The sequence below is a fragment of the Hemitrygon akajei genome, chromosome 15 (genome assembly GCF_048418815.1).
Source record: "Hemitrygon akajei chromosome 15, sHemAka1.3, whole genome shotgun sequence".
Classification (NCBI taxonomy): domain Eukaryota; kingdom Metazoa; phylum Chordata; class Chondrichthyes; order Myliobatiformes; family Dasyatidae; genus Hemitrygon; species Hemitrygon akajei.
The window spans coordinates 85,684,567-85,705,578 of record NC_133138.1 but is presented as its reverse complement, the minus strand read 5'-3'; the positions used below and the strand labels follow the sequence as shown (position 1 = coordinate 85,705,578).

The window sequence follows — 21,012 nt, the reverse complement described above, 5'->3', positions numbered from 1 at the left end:
AGCACTGAGATAAGGAGAAATTTATTCACTAAAGAGAATAATGAACATTTGGAATTCATTACCATGGAGCGATATGAAGATGTGGTCCCTGAATATGCTTAAGAAAGAAGTAAATAGTTTTTCATATACAAAAGGCATGGGAGCATAAAGGAGCAGGCATATGGGACTAAGGTACTGGATCAGGCATGATTGTATAGAATGACAGAGCTGACTCAAAGGGCTGAATAGCCTTCTACTTTCATGTCTGTGAGTAAAGAAATAAAAATAATTGAAGTTAATTATATCAAAGTCCCAGATAGAAATGTTATTATGAATGCTAATACCATTTATACAGTATTTTTCCAAACCAAGAGTCATTAAGAAAATATCACTATTCTTTGAGGTTAGATTGCTCACTGATTTCCCGTGGTGACTGAATGGAAATCCATCTACCCCACGTGAATCTAAACCATCAGACTCAGAATCTTTAGGGGTCTGGCCAGTACTGCAGACCGTCTCAGCTTTCCCAGGACAGAGAGATGCTGAACCTAAGAATTTCTGCAGGGTCCCAGTTTGGAATGTAAGACGGGACTAAAGATGAACTCAATCGCAAACAAGAGAAAATCTGCAGTTGCTGGAAATCCAAGCAACACACACAAAATGTTAGAGGAACTCAGCAGGCCAGGCAGCATCTATGGAAAAGAGTACAGTCGACGTTTCAGGCCGAGACCCTTCATCAGTTCTGATGAAGATCCTCCAGCATTTTGTGTGTGTTGCTAAAGATGAACCCAGCCTAGATGAGATTCCTACTGTTGTGCAATAGCCTACAAAAGCAACTTCAGTGTACATTCAGTGAATGCTCTGCAAGGTACCTCAATTAGCGAGGGAGAAGGTCACCTTTTGAAAGGAGGGGTGCAACTAAGTACAAATCTTAAATTTATCAAAACCTTACATCTTCTCCAGCATAATTTCAATTTCATCACTTAAAAAGAAATCCCAGAGGCAGTCAATACAAGTGTAGGCAGCTTTCTTAATTGTGCCCCATAATAGCTGTGTATGGAACAGATTTGCCTAATTTGTTTGTTTCTGGTTTCTTCTGGCATCCTGAAGAATGTCAGTTACGGAACTGTCAACAGTATGTGCACTGTGTGGCGATGGGTGCAGGGGAAGTGCATTGGTCATACAATTTACCCCACTCTAATAGGTCCAGTGAACACTGGCAGACTGCTATGTGTTGACATTGTTGTTGTACCTAATTAAAAATCATAAGCATGACCGTGGAAGAAAAATTTGTTTGTAGTACAATCATTCTAACATCAAATTAGAGAAAATGGTTACAAGCCATTTAGCTGGGGTTTCACACTGAGTTCAAGAAATCCCCAAACAATTTTTGATTCATTTAATGAAGATAGTCAGCATTTTTGCAAAAGGAAAATTGAGAAACAATTTTTTCTCTCTTTCTGTAGTGGAAAGAGTACCATTTAATGGTAAAATCTTTAGCCTCTGAAGTACACGAAGCATAAATCCTGTCGTAATCTGGACCCAATGGACTGCTGTTTTTTAATTGCCTTTATTGGTCTCTTGTAAGTTTTGAATAACAAGCTAACTAGCTGTTTAGTAAACCCATCCAACGTCTGTGTGTAGGTCATTCATATTTCCCATGTGAACTTGTTTTAACTCCCACACAGTTTGTACTCTGATTTTTTTTAACAAGCCTCATTATAGTTCTACAGGAAATAGAGCAATTGGAAGTTTTGAACCTAACACATTCCATGAAACATTCCAAAAAACTGGAGTGTTTTATTTTTCTTCTCTCCCTCTGTAATGTTCCACAGTGAACGCAATGTTCTGGAACATATTATAAAACCACAGTGGTCATGTATTTTCTCAGAGTGGATAAACCTTAGTCCTTCAACTAAATACTTAATATTGCTTGTTCGTTTGACCTTATGGGGGTGGGGTGGGGAAGTAATGGAGATGATTGAGGGAAATGGACCAAACTACAAGGCAGTTTTTTTTATTTAGACAGTGATTCAATGCACCATCAGCTATGCTTTCCTGGGCTGTAGGAACTGCCCACTTCTGTTGCTTCATTGCTTGTGGCCAGGTCTCATTTAGAAGAAATTATTTTTAATTGTTGCTAGCCAAAATATGGCCTTCAGCTATCTATCTGTCTGAAAACTGCCTCTTAAGCTGACCTAAATGACATTCCCCTGATTTTTTTATATATACATACACATGACCTGATCCCACCAGTTAACTTGCTGCATTCAGGGTCATGCACCCTGTGCCCTTACCAACTAGTGAAGTGGAGACAGGGTTCTGTCTTAGATACCAACCAGATGGTCTTAACTTCCCTCACTGTGAACAACTTTGCACTTTTGCTCCAGAGCTTCACAAGGCAGACCGGCAGCTCTGTTAGCATGGAGCCAAAGCTAGGGGGTTGTTTTTAATCAAAAGATAGTGTTAAATACTGCAAATATCAGTCTCTGGTCAGGAGAGGTAGGGAGGATGAGTGATGGTACTTAATGATAGCTTCAGTCTCTAAGCTTCAATGGGTGGGGAGATGTAGTTGGTTGATAGTAATGGCTGAGACATTACACTTTAGTGTCACGGATATAACCATGACCTGTTTCCCATTCATTGCCATGAAGTCAGCCGATAGTTAACTTTTCAGGAAACATGAGAGACTGCTGATGTTGGAGCCTGGACTAACAAGGAGGAACTCAGTAGGTCAGGTAGCATCTATGGAGGAAAATGGACAGTTGACAGTTTGGGTCTAGGTAAAGGTTTTCATCCCAAAGCATTGGCTGTCAATTGTCTTGTTGCCTGATCCATTGAATTCTTCCAGAATTTTGTTTGTTGTAGTTACCACCTCAGTTATGTCTCAAATCACCAATGTAGTTGGGTTAACGTTTTGTCCTCTTTGCAATACTTGGTGTCCCACTTTATCTTGTTTCAGTCCTTTCATTCCAATGTTTGATCATATTGGAGCTCCGAAGTATGTGTCCATTTTGCCAAATGAACTCCCAGACCAGCCTGAAGTGGGGCTGCCTGCACTGCTGGGATGTATTACTAGGGGTTTTATCACCATAACCAACCTGCCCATCTCCAGTATCTTAAAGAGTGACAGTGCTTGCAGTTTAAGTATTTATGATAGGAGACGCCTGGACAACTCTAGAGACTTGCACACTCGAGTACAAGGCCTAAAGTAGTGGTCACCAACCTCTTTAAGCCCATGATCCCCTATCTCAGCCTTAGTGAAAGGCAAGATCAACCTATTAAATCGATTAGTCCCACGCATGTTCACTGGGCAGAAAAGACCGGAAGTAAAACTCCGCAACCCAGAAGTAGAAATAATGTATGTACACCAGGGGTCACCAACCTTTTTTGCACCGTGGACTGGTTTAATATTGACAATATTCTTGTGGACCAGCCGACAGGGGGGGGGGGGGGCGTGGGGGAGCGGATGTTAATCAAGACCAGAGTACAGTGATACTCGAAGCAGGTTCCTTATGCCCAGTCTACTATACCGCAATTTAGTTTACGTGGCTCTCAGCACTTAGCTTCTGTCCCGCTTGCTCACGTTTTTTTCCTGCAGAAAAAACTTAACGAGTTTGTCTTTAAGTGCAGGGTGCTTGGACTCAAGGTACCAAAGCAGCTTTGAGGGCTTCATTGCCCCATTAGACAACCTCTGGGCCCAAAATCCAGCCTCTTGCCCGCCCGCCACCAGACGCTTTGGCCAGGTGCAGCTGGTTGTGGGTGGGTGAGAGGACAAGGTCAGGGCCGGAGGTCCCTGTGCCGGGGCCGCGGCGGTTGCAGTCCGGAGAGAGCGACCAACCAAGCGAGGAGGTGACAGTGCGCGTATCTGTCCCCCTTGTAGGATCTATCGGCCGACAAAAGTTTGTCTCGAGGGCAGATTGCATCGAGGTAGCTGCTCTGCTACTTACGAAACCCTGAGCCCCAATTAGGTCGCCTGCAAATATTTTAGCACCGAGTTCCCCACGAACATTCGGTGTGTTAAACAGGTTTAGAGGCGGCGCCCATCTGTCCGCGCTCCAGGCCAGTAGCAACAGCACTTCTCGCCAGCGCGTGAGGTGGCTGGTTACCTGAGGCCAACCAGTGATCCCTGGTGTGAGGGTATCACTGCGTTTAGGTGACTGATGACCTCGTGTGTGTTCAAGTTCAACAGTGGGTGTGTCAGGGAATGAGGAAAGGTTCAGCTGACTCATATCGTTTCATATCGCCAAATCATATCATTTCCTCGCCGCCCGGTGGTTGCGGACCACTGAAGTACACTGTGTCGTACGTGGCGGGGGAGCTACAAACATGCGCATTGGACAGAAAGAACGGAACTAAAACCCCGCAACCCAGAAACAATCTTTCAACAGTATTTGTGCATTTATTTATTTATTTTTTCGGGATCTACTGGGAAAGTCTCAAAGATTGACCAGTCAATCGTGATCGACAGGTTGGTGACCACTAGCCTAACATATCCACTCAACCACTTTTTCATATGGAGGCACAAGAGAGTGGATATACTGGAATCTGGAGCAACATACAATCTGCTGGAGGAACTCAGTGGGTTGAGCAGCATCGATGTTTCAGTCAAAACCCTGTATCTCTTTAAAATGAATTCATAAGTTGGAGCTGTTTTGATTTGAATCATAGATTTTGGGGCCAGGGATGTTGATGAAGGGAAATGGAATAGAGGGATTTGGGGAGAACTGCAATAGAAAAAGATATAACTTCTGACACTAGAATCTGGAGCAGGAAGTTATCTGCTGGAGCAGCATCTGTGGGAAGAAAAAATTGTTAGCATTTCAACAATTCCTTTCAGTTCCTTTCTTCTTACAGATGCTGCTTGGCCTGCTGAGTTCCTCCAGCAGACTGTTGTTTAAGAAGAGAGAGTATTGGAAACATTGATTAGACCAGGCAGTATCTGTGGAGCAGGAAACAGAGTTAGGGCTTTGGGCCAGTGATCCTTCAACAGAACAGGAGAAACAATGCATAGTGCCTTGTGAGGAGTGTAACCAGCAATACAGACCATTTCACTCACATGGTCCCTTTCTGTTCTGTTCTGTGTAACCTAAAGGTCCATTTCTTCAGCTGCTGGGCAATGGCACACTCGCATTGTACTTTGCCTGACTCTGCTGAGTGTGAGGTCAGTGCAGAACCCAATTTTGCCAGCTACTGGCAGTTTCCATCGGGGCTGCTGGGCATTAATCCAGACTACTTGTTTCTTCACACCCCACACCCTTCCCATCTGAGAAGCACTATTGCAGGTCAAGGTAACATTACCATGGTAAGAGCTGAGCTAATTAACCTCTCATGGGCCAGGTAGGAATAGTTCAAATCTTTGGAAACTAATATTCCTGCTGCTGGAACACTAGGAAGGAAGCAAAGAAGTTAGAGTAGAGTGGGAAACCAAAATTAGTGGAAGTGTTCTTTACGAGGCATTTGAATGGAGGGACAGTTCAGAGAACAATCCTGTTAAGAAAGTATTTCTAACTGGTGTTGGCAATCCTAGCAAAAGAGAGGTTCTGAAAGCACAGGTGATCTGGAGTTCTGTAAGTTATTTTCAATGATGTGTGCATGGATGGCTCAATTAAAGGTTATGCTACCCCATCTTGGACTGAGCCATGATAACCTGCAGGATTCTTGCTTCATTGGCATGGTTCACCATTTCTGCTGGTCATTTATTGGGCAGTGTTTGCAATGCTACAAGGCATCCAGAACAGGAGAAGGCCCTCTCTGAATTCCTGTCCATTAATCTCTGCTGGAACTCTGGAGAGCAGATGAAGACATTCTTGAGTTTTTGAAAGATGCTTCCTATAGTTGGTAAACTATTGGATGGTTGCTGGCATTGGTAAAATTGCATGGGCTCCTTTGTAGGCAGTCTTCAGGAGATTGCGGAGCATATGGGATAAAGGGACAAGAGTTGTAGAACTGTAGAGCAGGATGATATAGATGAAGGATAGTGGTGCTAAAAGAGCTGCTGCCTCACAGTTTCATTACATTATTTTGATCATGAACTCTGGAATGTCATTCACATATTCTTGAGACCACATGGGTTTCTCCTGGGTGCTCCAGTTTCCTCCTACTTTGCAAGGGTTACAGGTTGGAAGGTTAACTGGCCACTGTAAATTGCTCCTGGATGAGTGGCAGATGCAATAGAATGAAATGTGAAATGGCCAAGTCCTGATGATAAATGGTTGGCTTGAAGGGGAGAGGATCAAGGTGAGTGCTGTGAGGGCAGTTACGATGTGGCAAACAGGGCCTGAATGGATCTCTACAGAATGGATGGAAGTTTGGAGATCAACAGCTATGGAAGGGCATGGGGTTGATATATTCACTTTGAAGGTTGTTTTGTGTGTCAGGGACCAGCTCAGAAGTAAAGAGACAAAATGCAAAAATAACATCCATTACAGATGTGTGTGTGGTTAGCTCTGATGTTCTGTTATCTGTTTAACTTGAACACCTTCTGTGTCTCACAACACTGGGCAGCATACTGATAGTTTTGTGGCTTCCTATGCTGTAAGTTTCCTTTTGATTGTTGCTACTTTTAGGTAAGAAAATAATTATAAGCATAGCTAATCTTGAAAGGTTCTGCTCCTATTATTCGTACATCTTAGCTGCTTCCGGCATCTGTTACAACATTGCCCTGACAGTTTCGATCTTTACAGAATTAGTAGAAAGCCTGCGAGGAAAAAAAATGCCTCAGACTCCTTTCTTACCACTTCTTTTCTCTTTATATAGTCTATAGCAACCTTAAGAAACCAACTAAATTAAGAAATAGTGCAAAAGTCATGCTATGCACCAGTTTCTAAATGTTTTAGTTTACTTTACAAATTACAGAGACAAGGAGTTGGCCATTATCGGATTTGCCTTTTTCTAAAGGTTCTTCAAGTATCAAGCTGGAAATGCATTCTTGTGACACTTTAAGTCAATGCTGATTGGTGTCAAGCAAGACAACGTCATGGTCCAACTTCTCAATCTCCTATTACAATGCTGTGTCTCACCCAAAACAAGCTTCCCACTTGACTGGACTTGTCTACTGGATATTAGTCAACCTACATCACCTCCATTTCACAAACAAGGTCACTCCGGCCTCAGTCATTGAATCCCAGTATGGTTGAGCTCCAAATCATCAACTCTATGTGAGAAGACAGATCTACCAATGCAACCTGTTGCATAATGCACAATGATGAAAGGGTAATGAGGGTTTGGGATTCTCTCCCCAGTTGGCTGAGGAAGCTCTGCCATTGAGCACCTTCAAAACTTGCTCAATGACCAACTCCTCATCCCTTCAATTTCTAATGTAAAGTAGACCTATAAAAATAGTGGATGGCATGATTTTTCTACCACTTAGTAGTGTTCTGGATTTTAGAAGAATTAAAGGAGATGGATGTTGTGCTGGAAAGTGGAGTGCTGTTGGAAGATCAGCCATGACCTCAGTGAATGGTTAACAGACTTGAGAAACCCTCTGGCTTACCAACCAGCTCATTGCCTTACTGCTTCTCTTATTTCTTATGATCTTAAACAGTCTTAATTTCAGCAGGAAGTTGCCAGAGTGGAGTGAAAATTGGACTTGCTGCATATTCCATTGTCATGACTAAATGCCAATTCATCATTTTGGAGTTTAACCATAGTTACATAAGTAACAATATATACCTTTATAACAAATTGAATTGAATTGAGCTTCTGGGTGGCACAGTAAAGTTGTGGTTAGCATAACACAATTAAAATGCCAGCGATCCAGGTTCAATTTAGCAACTGTCTGTAAGGAAGTATTATGTTCTATGTGGGTTTCCTCTGGGTGCTCCAGTTTCCTCCCACATTCCAAACACTTACAAGTTAGGGTTAGTAATTTGTGGGTGCTCTATGTTGGTGCTGGGAGCATGGTGACATGTGGGGGCTGCCCCTACCTCGCTCTCAGATTGTATTGGTCATAGATGATTCAGAAACGTTTTTCTTTGTCAATTCCTCTGGTGGTCTAGTGACTCAATAAGTGTAATGAATTGGGTAGTTTCTTCAAAAGATCTGACTGAAAGGTATGTGTCATGTGGGAGAGTAGGATAATTGATATTGGTATTGCTTTATTATTGCCACATATACTGAGATACAATGAAAAAATTAGTTCTGCAAGCCATTTGTAAAACATTTCTGCATTCTGAGGTAGTACAAAGGAAAAGCAGTAACAGAATGCAGAATATGGTGCTACACTTACAGTGCAGGTAATGAGTGATGTAATGGCAATTCTATTACTCGGTACATTATGAGATCAACAGTTTGCCTTTATCATAAAAGCCATCCATTCAATAGACTTATTAGAGGAGGATAGAAGCTCTTTTTGAGTATGCTCAAGCTTCTATATTGGAGGGGAGAGATGAGAGATTGACTGGGCTAGGAAGGACTTTGATTTGTTTAGTTGTTTTTCCAAGGTAGCAAGAAGTCTAAGTGGAACAAATAGATGGGAAGCTGGTTTTCATGATGGAATGGGCTGCATTTTCAACTCTCCACAATTTGTTGTGGTCACGGGCAGAGCAGTTGCAATACCAAACCTGTATATCCAGCAGGAAGTCCAGCTGGCTCATATGCATGAAGCCATTTGGAGGGGAGTTGAGGCCTGGGGGCAGTTCTGTGATGATCTCATTCAATGGCAGGGCAGGTTTGTAGGGTTAAGTAGCCCACTCCTGCTCCTACCTTTCTGTGTTTTTATCTTTGTTAGCTTCACAAAATCCTTAGTGAAATGCCACATGTTGTAGCACCAAACCATAAAGACCAGAAACTTTATTATTAAATTCCACTCTCTAAACACATCAGTTTCAAAATTTGTGTAGTCAAGAGCATAAGGAATTCAGCATGAATTCTGAGCTCCTGTTCACTCTCCAATCAGTGTTCATAAATCACACGAGGAGGCTTGATGATGATTTTTTCCCTCCCTACTTCTAATCCTGCACAAATGGACACAGACTGGGTGACTTAATTTACAAGCAGTTGCACTCTGTCTGCTGTGGTCATCTGGAGCTCCCACTTGTCAGGCATTTTAACTTTCCTCCCCATTCCCACATTGACATGCCTGTCTTTGACTTCCTTGACTGTCAAGGTGAGGCTAAACATAAATTAGAGGAACAGGACCTCATATTCCACCTGGATGATCTGCAACTTGATTGGATTTTCCAGCATCTGGAAACCTGTTCCATTTTCTCTCTCCTCTTGATCTACCCACTTCTTCCTATGCCAGATCTCCTTTCTGTTTCCTGTTCTCCATCCTCCCATCTGTTCATCATCCAGACACTCCTCCCACTGGTTTCCCTCCCCATCTGCCCTTCCTTGATTCAATGTTCTACCTTTCTTACCTTCCAGCATAGTTCCTGCAGGCCTATGTCCCTTCTAGTCTTTGGAACCATTCCCACTCTCCCCTCCTCATCCTCTTCTCACCTGGATCCATCTATCACTTACAAGCTTGTGCTCCACCTCTTTAAACTGGCCATCTCTCCTCAGTCTTTCAGTCCAAACTGCCTTGACCCAAAACACTGACTGTCCATTTCTCTCCCTGGATACTGCCTCATCTGCCAAATTCCTTTTGCTTTTTGTGTGCTGCTTGAATTATGGTTTGGGTGGAAAGAATTGTTGTTTGGGAACTTTACCTGAGGAAGAGGAAAACATTGAAAGAAAAGCTTTTTTTTAATGAGTTTTAATAATGAAAACCTCTTGAAATTCAAATCTCCTTTCAAACATAAACAAATTTTCCTCATTGACTCCTGTGGGAGAGACTTCTGTTAATTGTGTAATGATAAGGGCAATGCTTGTTTTAAGTGTACTTTTTTCCATGCACAATTAAGCAGCAGATTAATGGCCCAGTTCTCACCTGTTATTGTCCCCTCTGCAGGTCAGGTTAGCACCTCATTACTCACAGCTGACTGCAGTCTCCCTATTGCAAATTGCACATGTGTGCTTGTTAAAACTCTGCTGTAAACGTAAAACAACATTTTCCTAAATAAGTCAGTGGCATCCATGTGCTTACTATGACTAAATTTGAGAAATTCATGGATATTCTGTAAAACAGTGTTTATACTATAAACAGTACAGATCGGTAATGACATGTTCTCCTTGCTGACAGTCAACACGTGCACACCTCAAGGATGTGTGCTTAGCCCACTGCTCTACTCTCTGCACTCATGACCATGTGGCTAAGCATAGTTCAAATGTCACCCACAAATTTGCAGATGACACCACTGTTGTTGGTAAAGTCTCAGATGGTGAAGAGATACACAGGAGTGACACAGATCGGCTGTTTGAGTGGTATCACAACAATAACCTTGCAATCAGTGTAATCAAGACCAAGGCATTGATTGTGGACCTTAGGAAGGGGATATGGTGGCTGAAGGTTTTTTTTGTGTTGTACAGCTCAGGAAGAACAATCCTTGTAGAGGAGCCAGGAATGGAAAGGCTGAGCAGCATTATGTTCTTGGACCTAATGAACCATAGAATCATAATGCATTGATAAAATCACGTAGCAGGCATGCCAGCGGCTCTACATCATTAGGAGTTTGAGAAGCTTTGGTATGTCACGAAAGACTCTTGCAAATTTCTATGGATGTGAAGTGGAGAGCATTCTGGTTGCATTACAACTGGCTGCAATGCACAGAATCACAAGAGAATGCAGCTTCATCACAGGCACAGTCATACCCACCATCAGTGCCTCAAGAAAGCGACATCCATCACTCGGCAGACTGAAGACTCACACTCGATGATTTATGGAAACCTTCCTCCCCTCTGCCACTGAATAGTCCTTGAAACCATTAACACTACCTCATTATTACTTCTTTTGCACTATTGTTTATTTTGTAATTTATAGCAATTTTATGTTTCGCACTGTACTGCTACTGCAAAACAATAAATTTCATGTCATATAAGACTGAGATTAAACCAGATTCTGATCCTGAAATTACTTTATGCATATGCTTGTTAAAATGTTGCCACCTGGCTCTTTATTTTGCATAGACCATAAGACCATGAGATATTGAAGCAGAATTAGACCATTTGGCTCATCGAGTCTGCTCCGCCATTTCATCATGGCTGGTCCATTTTCCCTCTCAGCCCCGATCTCCTACCTTCCCCTCATATTCCTTCATGCCCTGACTAATCAAGAATCTATCAGCTTCTGCCTTAAATATTAGCTAATGACTTGTCCTCCATGTTGAATGTTTTCCAATGTGGGGACTTGTTATATGTTTGACATCATGGAGTAAATCCACGTCACTCTGGAGAAAGTCCATCTTCCCCTTGCTGGTGGAAAGTTTTCATCTGATTTGAAACTGTTGAAGAGTTATAGAGGGAAGGAGAGATAAGAAGACAAAATATTAATGGAGTCATAGACCATGGACTAGATTCTGCAAGGACTATAGAGCATGCAATGAGGCTATCTGGCACATCCCTTGCATCTAGGTGATCTCATCCCAACCTCTAAGCAGAGATTGATGGAACAAAATAGGCTTGGAAAATAATGAAAAGGATATCCTCTGAGGTTGTGGAAAGCTCCCTGGATTAAAGTTGGACAGGGTCAGAATCAGTCGGGGCCACATCAATGTAACTCAATGGAGTTATAGAATTGTACAGCACAGAACAGGCTTCACCTCCCCACTCCCCATGTTCTTGTCAACCTTTTTGTCCATTTATAGAACCATAGAACATTACAGCACCGAAACAGGCCTTTTGGCCCTTCTTGGCTGTGCCGAACCATTTTTCTGCCCAGTCCCACTGACCTGCACCTGGGCCATATCCCTCCAAACCCCTCTCATCCGTATACCTGTCCAAGTTTTTCTTAAATGTCAAAAGTGAGCCCACATTCACCACTTCATCTGCCAGCTCATTCCACACTCCCACCACTCTCTGTGTGAAGAAGCTCCCGCTAATGTTCCCTTTAAACTATTCCCCCTTCACCCTTAATCCATGACCTCTGGTTTTTTTCTCCCCTAGCCTCAGTTGAAAAAAGCCTGCTTACATTCACTCTATCTATACCCATCATAATTTTATACACCTCTATCAAATCACCCCTCATTCTCCTACGCTCCAGGGAATAAAGTCCTAACCTATTCAACCTTTCTCTGTAACTCAGTTTCTCAAGTCCCGGCAACATCCTTGTAAACCTTCTCTGCACTCTTTCAACCTTATTAATATCCTTCCTGTAATTAGGTGACCAGAACTGCACACAATACTCCAAATTGGTCTTACCAATGTCCTATACAACCTCACCATTACATTCCACCTCTTATACTTAATATTTTGATTTATAAAGGCCAATGTACCAAAAGCTCTCTTTAATGACCCTATCTACTTGTGACGCCACTTTTAGGGAATTATGTATCTGTACTCCCAGATCCCTCTGTTCTACTGCACTCCTCAGTGTCCTACTATTTACCTTGTATGTTCTACCTTGGTTTGGCCTTCCGAAATGCAATACCTCACACTTGTCCGCATTAAACTCCTTCTGCCATTTTTTCAGCCCATTCCTCCAACATGTCCAAATCCCTCTGCAAGGTTTGAAAACCTTCCTCACTGTCCACTACACCTTCAATCTTTGTATCATCAGCAAATTTACTGATCCAATTTGCCATATTATCATCCAGATCATTGATATAGATGACAATTAACAATGGACCCAGCACTGATCCCTGTGGCATACCACTAGTCACAGGCCTCCACTCAGAGTAGCAACCCTGCACTACCTCTTTCTGGCTTCTTCCATTGAGCCAATGTCTAATCCAATTTACTACCTCTCCATGTATACCTAGCGACTGAATCTTCCTAACTAACCTCCCATGTGGGCCCTTGTCAAAGGCCTTACTGAAGTCCATGTAGACAACATCCACTGCCTTCCCTTCATCCACTTTCCTGGTAAATTCCTCGAAAAACTCTAATAGATTGGTTAAACATGACCTACCATGCACAAAGCCATGCTGACTTTTTCTATTAAGTCCTTGTCTATCCAAATACTTGTAGATCCTATCTCTTAGTATTCCTTCCAATAATTTACATACTACTGATGTCAAACTTACCGGCCTATAATTTCCTGGCTTACTTTTTGAGCCTTTTTTAAACAACGGAACTACATGAGCTATCCTCCAATTGCTGGCACCTGACCCGTGGATATCGGCATTTTAAATATTTCTGCCAGGGCCCCTGCAATTTCAACACTAGTCTCCTTCAAGGTCTGAGGGAATACCCTGTCAGGTCCTGGGGATTTATCTACTCTGATTTGCCTCAAGACAGCAAGCACCTCCTCCTCTTTAATCTGTATAAGTTCCATGACCTCCCTACTTGTTGGCCTTGTTTTCATAGACTCCATTTCAGTTTCCTTAGTAAATACAGATGCAAAAAACCCCATTTAATATCTCTCCCATTTCTTTTGGTTCCATACATAGCCAACCACTCTGATCTTCAAGAGGACCAATTTTATCCCTTACTATCCTTTTGCTCTTAACATACCAGTAGAAGCTCTTAGGATTATCCTTCACCCTGACTGCCAAAGCAACCGCATGTCTTCTTTTAGCCCTCCTGATTTCTTTCTTAAGTATTTTCTTATTCTTTTTATACTCCTCAAGCATCTTATTTCCTCCCTGTTGCCTATACATATTATACATCTCTCTCTTCTTCTTTATCAGAGTTCCAATATCCCTAGAGAACCAAGGTTCCTTATTCTTATTCATTTTGCCTTTAACCCTGACAGGAACATACAAACTCTGCACTCTCAAAATTTCTCCTTTGAAGGCCTCCCACTTACCAATCACATCCTTGCCAGAGAACAACCTGTCCCAATCCATGCTTTTTAGATCCTTTCTCATTTCTTCAAATTTGGCCTTTTTCCAGTTTAGAACTTCAACCCGAGGACCAGATCTATCTTTATCCATGATCAAGTTGAAACTAATGATGTTATGATTACTGGAACCAGTGTTCCCCTACACACACTTCCGTCACCTGCCCTAACTCATTTCCTAATAGGAGATCTAATATTGCATCCTCCCTAGTCGGTACCTCTATATATTGATTTAGAAAACTTTCCTGAACACATTTCACAAACTCTAACCCATCTAGACCTTTAACAGTATGGGAGTCCCAATCAATGTGTGGAAAATTAAAATCCCCTACAATCACAACTTTCTGTCTCCTGCAGTTGTCTGTTATCTCTCTGCAAATTTGCTCCTCCAATTCTCGCTGACTATTGGGTGGTCTATAATACAACCCTATTAATGTGGTGATACCTTTCCTAGTACCTTTTATACTAGATCTGTATGCCAGCACTTCCTTCTATATCTTGCCCATTTAAATGTCAATTTGAGGGGCTCATAAGTGTAAAGATTGAATTTGATTTTACCGCCTCCTCTGGCAGCATTCCAAATATGAACCACTCTCTGTTTAAAAAAAAAAGCACCTCAGTTCCCTTTTAAAACTCCTTCATCTTATTTTAGGATAAAAAAAACCTGCAGAGGATCATAAACTCATCCAGAAGCATCATGGGCAATAGCCTCCCCACCATTGAGGACATCTTCAAAAGACAATGCCTCAAGGAAGTAGCATCCATCATTAAGGCACCTCACCACCCAGGACATGCCTTCTTCTCATTGCAATCAGAGAGGAGGTGCAGGAGCCTGAAGACAAGCATTTATGTTTAAGGAACAGGTTCTTCCCCTCCACCATCAGATTTCTGTGTAGTCCATGGACCCATGAACATTTGGCCCCCTTTTTGCTCTCTTTTTGCACAACTTATTTAGCTTTTAGATTTCCTATTATAACTTATAGTAGTTGTTTTAGAGTATTGCCCTGTACAGTTGCCGTAAAACACAAATTTCTTTGCATACTGGAAGTTAGTGATAATAAACCTGATTCTGATTCCAATTCAAGTTATCCTTCAGCCTCCTTCATGCTGGGGAAAATTAGACCAGCCTGTCCCTGTCCAATCTCACCCCATAACTGAAGTCCTCTATTCCAGGAATTTCCTGATGAATCTCCTCTGCATTCCCTCCAGCACATTATATGTTAAGTAGTAATAATTTATCAAGAGTATTAAGAAGGAAATATTTTCATATATCGATCATTGTTATTGTAAAAGCGACAATAATCTATCAAGCATTCTGATCAGAATAAAAATATAGATAGCTTACGTGAGTAGGCAAAGACTTGCAAGTGGACTAGAAATGGGAGAAATGTGAAAGGGGAAAATAGGAAGAAGGGACAGAAGCAGAATCAGATTTAATATCACTAGCAAACGTCATGGAACTTGTTAACTTTACAGGAGCAGTACAATGAAATATAAGATAAATATGGAGAAAAAAACCTGAGTTACATTAAGTATGTGTGTGTGTGTATCTACTAAATAGTCAAGTTAATATAAGTAGCGCAAAATACCAGAAATAAAAAAGTAGTGAGTTAGTGCTCATGGGTTCAATATCCAATTAGAAATAGGATGGCAGAGGGGAAGAAGCTGTTTCTGAATTGCTGACTGTGTGCCTTTAGGCTTCTGTACCTCCTTCCCGACAGTAACTGTGTGACGGGGGCATGTTCTGTTTGGGGGGGGGGGGGATCTTTAATAATGGACGCCACCTTCCTAAGGCACCACTCCTTGATGATGTCATGGATACTAAGGGTGGTACCCATGATAGAACTGACTAATTTTACAAGTTTCTGAAACTTATTTTGATGTTGTGTAGTAGCCCACCCCCCCCATACCAGCCAGTGATGCAGCCAGTCAGAATGCTCTCCACGCTATATTTCTTGAAGTTTTTGAATGTTTTATTTCACAAACCAAATCTCCTCAAACTCCCAATGAAATATAGCCACTGTCTTGCATTCTTTATAGCTGCATCAAAATGTGGCATCCGGGTTACGTACTTAGAGATTTTGACACCCAGGAACTTGAAACTACTCACTCTCTCCACCTCTGGTCCACCTATGAGGACTGATTTGTATTCTCTTGCCTTTCCCTTCCTGAAGTCCACAATCAGCTCTTTGGTCTAGCTGACATGGAGTGCAAGGTTGTTGCTACAATACCACACAGCTAACTGGTATATCTTGCTCCTCTATGCCCTGTGTCTCCATCTGAAATTTTGCCAACCATGGTTCTATCATTAGCAAACCTATAGATGTTGTTTGAGCTATGCCGAGCCACACAGGACTCTGAGATGTCAGGGTGCCCTTGTGTTTGATTCACGAAAGGTTAGAATGCAGGTACAGCAAGTAATTAGGAAAGGAAAATGAATGTTATGTGTTGTTCAGGGAGTTGAATACAAAGGAAAGAAGGTTTTGCTTCAGTCATGTAGGGAATTGCAGAGGGCAAAAGTGCAGTAGTACGTAAAGTACTGGCTTCCTTATTAAATGAATAATTTTAGTGTGCTGGAAACAGTTCAGTGAATTTGTGGTTTGGATGGGATGTCATCTGAGGAAAGGTTGAACTAACTAGGTTGGTATCCATTCAAGTACTTGGATTTACATTGTGTTTGACAAACCCCGAAGGATTTTACAACAGATGAAGTACTGTTGAATTACAGTTACTTCTGCATTGTAAGAAATGCAAAGGCCATTTACATACAGCAATGCTCCTCTAAGAGCAGCATGAAAATGACAAGATAATTCTTTCTTTCAATGACATTGGTTGAGGATATATATGAGCTGACACAAATTAAGAACTTCCTTGCAGTTCTTCAAAAGTTACATTAACTTGGGAAGTACTTGTGGTTTTGATTCTTAATGCCTTATCTGAAAGAAGGCACCTCTTCCTGTTCCATGTGTCCACTATTAGATTGCTCTGTGAGTGCTTTGGCTAACATTTTGTGCACTAGAGTAGGACCAGATACTTCTGACTCTGAGGATGGCTGATATAATGACAAGTTGTGGAACCATTTGTAACTAATAACATTGCAATGTAAGTCACAGAATATGTGCAAAAAATGCATTTACCTTGTATCTTAATGATGTAATTAAGAAAAAAGTTCTCAATACCATTACTGTCCATAACTGTAAATAGTGTAGTGATAAGCTTCAGAGCCATAAGTCAGAATGGTCCTCTGTCCATGTTGACAAACAAGTACCTTTCTGCACTAATTCTATTTACCAACTCTTGGTCTAATGCCAAGTGCTCTTCCAGGCATTTTTTAAATGTCATGAGAACACCAGTAGCTTCTGAGGCAGTGCATCTACCATCCTTTGGGTGAGACTTGCTTTCCTCAGAACCACTGTAACCATCTTCATCCACACCTTAAATTTACACCTTCTGGTATCAGATGGTCTCTGTTATGAGAAAATAGTTTTGTCCTATCAACCTCATTGATGCCTCTTGTAATTTTGTTTACCTTCATCAGGATCCCCTTCAGCCTCTTACACACCAAGGAAACCAAATCCAATTTCTCCTCATAACTGTAATCTTCCATCCAAGGCAATATCCTGGCAAATCTCCTCTGCTTCTTGTTCAGTGCAACCACATCCTTCCTATAATGTGGTCAGAGGAGTTGCACACAATATTCTTGATGTAGCCTAAACAATGTTTTATAACCTCACTTCTCTTATATTTTGTGCTCCAGCTAATGTTAACCAATATCTTGCCAATATCACCACCTAATCTACCTGTGTTGTCACCTTTAGTGAACCATGTATTTGTATTCTGTCTGTTCCTCAATACTCATAGAAACATAGAAAACCTACAACACAATAAAGGCCCTTTGGCCCACAATACTGTGTCGAACATGCCAAACTCCTTAAAGCTCTACTATTCATTGAGTTTGTTTACCCTTAGTGAACTTCCCAAATTACGCCACTTCACACTTACTGGTGACTACATTCCATGTGACATTACTCTGCCCAACCTAACAGCTAGTCAATAACAATCTGTACCCTAAGACTACCCTTCTTACAAACCATAATACAGTCAATGGCTGTTTTCCATGAATTTACTAATCTTAACTCAGATATTCATATCCAAATTATTAATGTACATAACAAACAGTAAGGGTCGAAACACCAATCTTTGTAGTACACCATTCCAATCATTAAAATCATCCATTACCTTCATCTAATACTATTGTCTCATATCACCAAGGCAACATTGGGTCCAATTTATCAATGTACCTTGGATCACAAGGATCAGTTTTCCATCTGGGACCTTGTTAAATACATCACTAAAGTTTTGTTTTAGTCTTGATTTCTGTAACTATATTAACAATCACAATTTAGTTTCATAGCTTGAATTATTGTCTGGATTATATCTTATTCTTTGGGGAAGAAAGTTGCTTCAAGTATAGTAGAAAGCCTCACCTTTGATCCATAAGAACAAAAGGCCACAAGAGATAAAGCGGAATTAAGACATTCAGCCCATTGTGTCTGCTCTAACATTTTATCATGGCTAACATTTCTCTCCCAATCCCATTCTCCTGCCTTCTCCCCTTAAACTTTCACAACCTTACTAATCAAGAACCTATCAACGTCTGCCTTTAGCCAATGATCTGGCTTCCACAGTCACTGTGGCAATGACTTTTAGCCTCCAGCTAAAAAAATACCTCCTTACCTCTGTACTAAATGGGTATCCCTCTATTCTGAGGTTGTGCCTTCTGGGCCTAGACTCCTGCACTATAGGAAACATCCTCTCCATATACATTTTATTGAGGCCTTTCAACATTCCATTGGTTTCAATGAGATCTGCAACCCTTCCATTCTTCTAAATTCCAGTGAGTACAGGCCTAGAGCCATCAAATGCTCTTCATACAATCACCCTTACATTCTCAGAATTATTCTCACGAGCCTCCTCTGGACCCTCTCCAATGTTAGCATATCACTTCCTAGATAAGTGGCACCAAACTGCTCACAACACTCCAAGTGAGGCCTTACACACCAGTGCCTTATAAATCCTTGGCATCACACCCTTGCCTTTATATTCTAGTCCTCTTGAAATAGAACATAGAACATAGAATAGTACAGCACCTTACAAGCCCTTCGGCCCACAATGTTGTGCCGACCCTCAAACCCTGCCTCCCATATAACCCCACCACCTTAAATTCCTCTATATACCTGTCTAGTAGTCTCTTAAACTTTACTAGTGTATCTGCCTCCACCACTGACTCAGGCAATGCATTCCATGCACCAACCACTCTCTGAGTGAAAAACCTTCCTCTAATATCCCCCTTGAACTTCCCTCCCCTTACCTTAAAGTCATGCCCTCTTGTATTGAGCAGAGGTGCCCTGGGGAAGAGGTGCTGGCTGTCCACTATCTATTCCTCTTAATATCTTGTACACCTCTATCATGTCTCCTTTCATCCTCTTTCTCTCCAAAGAGTAAAGCCCTAGCTCCCTTAATCTCTGATCATAATCCATACTTTCTAAACCAGGCAGCATCCTGGTAAATCTCCTCTGTACCCTTTCCAATGCCTCCACATCCTTCCTATAGTGAGGCGACCAGAACAGAAATGAATGCTAATATTGCATTTGCCTTCCTTGCCATTGATTCTACCTGCAAGTTAACCTTTATGAGGTTAACCTCCTGAACGAGGACACCCAAGACCCTTTCCACCTCAGATTTTTAAATTTTCTGCCTGTTTAGAAACTAGTCTGCACTTTTTTCCTTTTACAAAGTGCATGACTGTACATTTCCTGACATCATATTCCATTTGCCATTGCTTCATCCAGTCTCCTAATCTGTCTAAATCATTCTGCAGCCTTCCTGCTTCCTCAACACTAGCTGCTCCTCCACCTATCTTCGTATCATCTGCAAGCCATCAATTCTGACATATAACATATAAAGAAGTCCCAACACTGACCACTGCGGAAAACCACTAGTCACCGGCAGCCAACCAGAGAAGTCTCCCTTTATTCCCACTCTTTGCCCCCTGTCAATAGGCTAATCCTCTATCCATGCTAGTATATTTCCTGTAATACCACAGGCCCTTATCTCATTAAGAAGCCTCACGTGTGGCACTGATTTTCCTTCGCCCATCTGGCCCATTCTTTCCTCAAGGAATTCACCAGATTTGTCAGGCAAGAGTTTCCCTTAAGGAGACCATGCTGACTTTAGCCTACTTTATCACGTGCCTACAAGCACCCTGAGACCTATAGGCATCCGTTAGTCTTGTGAGACCATGGATTTGCGCCTTGGGCAGGGTTGTTTGGGAGACCAGCAGTTGCCCAAGCTGCAATCCTTCCCCTCTCCACGCCACCGATGCTGTCCAAGGGAAGGGCACTAGGACCCAAGCAGCTTGGCACCGGTGTCGTTGCAGAGCAATGTGTTGTTAAGTGCCTTGCTCAAGGACACAAACACGCTGCCTCAGCTGAGGCTCGAACCAGTGACCTTCAGATCACTAGACCTGATGCCTTATCCACTAGGCTACGCGCCAACCCTGAGACCCCATCTTTAACAATTGATTCCATCTTCCCAACCACTGAGTTCAGGCTCACTGGTCTATAATTTCTTTTGACTCCCTGCCTTCTTGAAGGGTGCAGTGACATTTGCAATTTTTCAGTCCTCGGGAACCATGCCAGAATCTAGTGATTCTTGAAAGATCATAACTAATGCCTCCACAATCTCCCTAGGCCTGTCTTTCACAACTCCGGGATGTAGCCCATCTGGTCCAGGTGACTTATCTACCTTTAGATCTTTTAGCTTCCCAAGCACTATCTGCCTAGGCGTAGCAATAGTACTCACTTCTCCCACCGACACTCTCGAACTTCCTGCATACTGTTAGTGTCTTCCACAGTGAAAGCAAATGAAAAATACTTATTTAGTTCATCCGTTATTTCCTTGTCCCAATTACTATCTCTCCAGTGTCATTTTCCAGTATCTACACTTGCCTCTCTTTTACTCTTTATATATCTGAAAAAAACTTTTTGTATCCTCTTTTATATTATTGATAAGCTTACTTTCATATTTCATCTTTTCCCTTATGGCTTTTTGATTTCCATCTTTTGATTTTAAAAAGCTTCCGAATGCTATAACTTCCCATCATTTTTTGCTCAATTATATGCCCTCTTTTTTTGCTTTTATGTTGGCTT

The 21,012-nt window shown here is 41.8% G+C and overlaps 1 protein-coding gene across 5 annotated transcripts in view; it reads left to right on the top strand.

Moving 5' to 3' along the window:
* ebf1a (EBF transcription factor 1a) overlaps positions 1-21,012 on the top strand; it is a 484,706-nt gene that overhangs the window by 318,736 nt on the left and 144,958 nt on the right. The gene's annotated exons all lie outside the window — the stretch shown is intronic.